Source organism: Castor canadensis, chromosome 12 (genome assembly GCF_047511655.1).
Source record: "Castor canadensis chromosome 12, mCasCan1.hap1v2, whole genome shotgun sequence".
Classification (NCBI taxonomy): domain Eukaryota; kingdom Metazoa; phylum Chordata; class Mammalia; order Rodentia; family Castoridae; genus Castor; species Castor canadensis.
The window spans coordinates 88,172,486-88,177,513 of record NC_133397.1 but is presented as its reverse complement, the minus strand read 5'-3'; positions in this window follow the sequence as shown (position 1 = coordinate 88,177,513).

Here is a 5,028-nt window from a genome sequence, read left to right as displayed (position 1 = left end):
TCGGAGAAGTGGGACAGCAGCACCGACCGAAAACGAGGCTGGTGAGTGAGGCCAAGCGGAGAGTCCAGGGACGCGAGGTGGGCGGGACGTCGTGGCCGGAAGCGGGGGGTGGCCTGCGGGCCCAGGTGTGGTTGGGCCTGAGGAGGCCTGGTTTTTATCAGCTCGGATTGCACAGAGAAGCGTTTGAGAGTATGGGCAGTGCCTGGCGCCAGACGCCCTAGTAAATGTTAGCTGAATTATTGTTTGAAAAATACATCTTAAATGTTTTCTTAACATCCATGGCTGTTCGTGGTAAAATTATTATAAATGCAAATAAATTAAGACACTTCACATTTCTCATAACCAAAGCTAATTTCTAGTCTTACACTAGTTTTTGCAGAAATGGAGTGAAGTTTTGTATATGGGTTTTTTAAAAAGCAAAAGTTTGAGAAGGTGGTTCCAAGAAATATGAATAGGGCGTGGTGTAGCACGTTGGTGATCGCAGCATTTTCTAGTTCCAGACCAGCCTGAGCTCCATAGTGATAATACTGGATTGTTTCCTGGGTTCCTATTCTGGTGTAGTCGACGATTGAAGTTAAAAAATTAAAGCAAGAGCAAAGCTTATTGAAAGGATAGCAAAGCACCCTGACGGTGGGACTTAGTGAAAGAGCTAAGTCAAAGAAAGCCCGAAATCTAGATGATATAGGACATTAACTGGCTTAGGTCTATCTTGAAGCTGCATCTATAATTGGCTACCTAATTAACTTCTTCCTGAACCCAGTCATCCTATTAGACTGCACATTCCAGGAGGATCTGGTCAGCCTGTCCTAGTCCTGCAGCTGCATCTTGTTACTTTGGTGAGAGGCTTGTTATTTCTCTGAGAAGCCTGTTGTTTCCCATACCTCTTTAGATGTCTGCTTTTAAATTGCCTCTCTCATCCAAAATGGAATCATCTGTCATTGTTCCTCTTACAGTGAGATCCTGTCACACACACACAAAATGTTCATTTACAGAACTTTGCTGTGCCACTTTTTACTTAGCCTGCCCTTGAACACTTATTCTGGGCCCTAGCTGAACACTGCAAGAGCCCCTTGTCTTTAAATACTAGTTTCTGACCCCACCCCCAGGGAATCTGATTCAGATATTTAAAAACCAAAAACACCTCCCAGAAAATAATATGTAGTCTTGGCTGAGAACCTAGGGAGTCATTTCCCAAATTTTCCAGGACCCCTCCCTAGACCTACAGAGATCTACAGGAATCTCACCAACAATTGCCATCAAGCAAATCTGGGAAATTTGGTCTGTGTTAAACAGTGCCAACAGATGTATATCTGGTAAACATTTTCTCCCATTCCACAGGCTGCTCTTCACTCTTTTGCTGCACAGAAGCTTTTGGGTTTGATGCAGTCCCATTTGTCCATTCTTATTTCCAATATCTCTATTGGAGTTATATTCATAAAGTAAGGACTTCTATAGCCTATTGCCTATATCTTCTAATGTTTTCTCTATGTTTCCTCTAGTAGTTTCAAAGTTTCAGTTGTTACATTGGGTCTTTGGTCCATTTTGAATCTATTTTTGTTTAGGGAGAAACAGGCATCTAGTCTCAGTCTTCTACATGTGGATATTCAGTTCCCCTAGCACCACTTGTTAAAAAGCTTATATTTACTTCAGTGTATGTTTTTGCCACCTTTGTCAGGAATCAGATGGCAGTACCTGCTTGGACTTACTTCTGTACCTTCTGTTCTGCTCCATTGGGTCTGTGTGTCTGTTTTTGTGCCAGTACCATGCTGTTTTTGTTATGATGACTGTACTACAGTTTGAAGTGAGGTATTTTGATACCTCCAGCATTGTTCCTTTTGCTCAGGATTGCCTTGGCTGTTCTGGGTCTTTTGTACTTCCATATGAATTTTAAGAATTTTTTCCTATTTCTGTGAAAACTGTCATAGGAATTTTGATGGAGGTTGCATTGAATTTATATGTTGCTTTTGGTGGTATGGCCATTTTAGCTGTAACTATGTTTACTGATCCATAAACATGGAGTCTTTCCATTTTCTAAAGTCTTCTACAATTTCTTCAGTGCTTTGTAGTTTTCATTGTAGAAGACTTTAATGTCTTAGATTGATTTTTATGCATAGGGGGTTTATTTTTAGGCTATTATAAATGAATTGCTTTCCTGACTTCTTTTTCATGAGTTCATTGTTGATGTATAGAAAAGCTACTGGTGTTTGTTAATTTTATATCCTGCTACTTTGTAAGAAGTGTATAATAGATCCAAGAGTCCTTAGGGTCTTTTAAAGTATAGGGTCACATCATCTGCAAACAGGGACAGTGTGACTTCTTCCTTTCTTACTTGTATCACGTTTCTTTCTTTCTCTTGTCTTATTTCTCTGGCTAGGAATTCAAGTACTGTATTAAATAAAAGTGATGATAGTGGACACCCTTAAGTAATTCCTGATTTTAGAGGAAATTCTTTCAGTTTTTCCCCATTTGGTATAATTTTGAGTATAAGTCTGGCATACATGGTCTTTATTATGTTGAGATACATTCCTTCTATTTCTAGTTTCTTCAGGGCTTTTATAATGAAGAGATATTAGATTTTATCAAAGGCTTTTATGGTTATGTGATTCATGTTCTTGATTCTGTTTATGTGTTGTATTATGTTTATTGACTTGCATGTAAACCATCCTCACATTCCTGGAAGGAAATCAAATTGCTCAGTCTTTCCAATCTGCTATTGAATTTGGTTTACGAGTATTTTACTGAGAATTTTTTCTGTATTCATCGAGGAAATTGATGTATAGTTTTCCTTTTTTGTTGTGTCCTTATCTGGTTTTAATATCAGATAACACTGTCTTCATAGAATGAGTTTGGAAGTGTTGCTTCCCTTTGTATTTTATGGAATGGTTTGAGAAGCACTGGTGATAGTTCTCCTTAAATTTGGCAGTGATTACATCCGTCCTGGATTTTTTTTGCTGGAAGGTTTTTCATTACTATTTTGATCTCATTGTTTGTTATTGATCTGTTTAAAGTATTTGTGTCTTAAATATCTATCAATTTTGATAGATCATGTAGGTCTAGAAAATTTTCCATTTCTTCCAGATTTTTATTGGAGTATAAATTTTCATAATATTCCCTAATGATCCTTTGGATTTCAGTGATATCTGTTGTACTGTCACCTGTTTTGTTCCTAATTTTATTAATTTGGATCTCCTTTTCCTTTCTTTTGTTTAAGATGACTAAGGGTTTGTCAATCTTGTTCATTCTTTCAAAGAACCAACTCCTTATTTCATTGATACTTTATATTCTTTTGGTTTCCATTTCATTAATTTCAGCTCTGATATTTATCATTTCTTTTCTTCTCCTAATTTTTTGGATTGGCTTTCTCTTGTTTTTCTGAGATCTTGAGATTCATCACTATGTTGTTTATTTGAAATCTCTTATTTTGTAATACAGGCATTCATAATTATAAACATCCTTCTTAAACAAACACTTTTATTGTATCCCATAGATTCTGGTATGTTGTGCTTTCATTTTCATTTGATTCTAGGATTTTTTTCATTTCCCCCTATTTCTTTGATGACCCACTGATGATTCACAAGTATATTGTTCAGTCTCCATGTATTTATTTTCTCTTTGTTTAGTAAGTTTCTCTTGCTATTGATTTCTAGTTTTATTCCATTATGATTTGATAAAAATATAAGAAGCGATTTCAATTTTCTTGTATTTGTTAAGACTAGGTTTATGTTCTAAAATACGATCTATTTTGGAGAAAGTTCAAATGGGCTGCTGAGAAAAATATTTATCCTATAGTTACTGTGTGAAATATTCAGAGATGTCTGTTAAGTCCATTTGATCTATAGTATTATCTAATTCTGAAGTTTCTTTGCTGATTTTTCTTTGGATGACCATCTATTGGTGAGAGTGAGATATTGAAATCACCTACTATTATTGTGTTAGGGTCTCTCCTTGCTTTTTTGTGCAGTAGTATTTGTTTTATGAAGTTGGGTGTGGCAATGTTCAGTGTGTACTTATTTATAATTTTTATATCCTCTTGATGGATTGTTACCTTTATCAACATGAAGTGACCTTCTTTGTCTCTTCTGACTAATTTTGGTTTGAAGCCTTCTTCATCAGATATGAGTATAGCTACTCCTGCTTGCTTTGGGGCTCCATTAGCTTGGAATATTTTTTCCATCCTTTCACTTTAAGCCTGCTTTCTCTTTGCTAATAAAGTACATTTCTTGTACTCTTGGGGTCTTGTTTTTCAATTCAGTCTTCCAGGCTGTGTTTTTAGTTGGAGAACTGAGGACATTAAGGTTCAGAGTTATTTTTAGAAGGTAAGTAGTGATTCCTGACATTTTGTAGTGTTTGATTCTTTCCTATCCCTCATTTGCTTATCTACTCATCTAGCGAGATTTATTCATTCCCATATTCTCATGGTTGTGTTTATCTCCCTCTTCTGTGTATAGTATTCCTTTAAGTATCTTCTGCAGTGCTGGCTTAGAGGTCATGAATTCCCTTAGTTTATTGTGGAAGGTTTTTAGTTTTCTTTTAATTATGAAGGATAGTTTTGATGAGTACACTAATCCAGGTTGGCGGTTACAGTCTTTCAGGTCTTGAAGTATATCATTCCATGCCCTCTTGGCTTTTAGAGTTTTTGTTGTGAAATCTTCTGATTGGTTTGCCTTTATGTATGACTTGGTGCTTCTCTCTTGAAGCTTTCAATATTCTTTCTTTGTTTTGTATACTTAAAATGTTTTAAATAATTCTTGCTGGTGCAGAGTCTCAAGTGGTAGAGCACCTACCTAGCAAGCATGAGGCCCTGAGTTCAACCCCTAGTACTGCCAAAAAAATTATTTTCTGGGCTTGTCTGTTTGGTGTTTTAAAAGTCTTCTGTTTCTAGATAACCATCCCTTTCCCAGTAGTTGAGAAAATTTCCAGTATTATTTTGTTGAATATATTTTTCCTGCCTTTAGCTTGTACATCTCCTTCTATGTCCATGATTCATAGGTTTAGTCTCTTAATGGTGTTCCAGAGGTCTTGTATGTT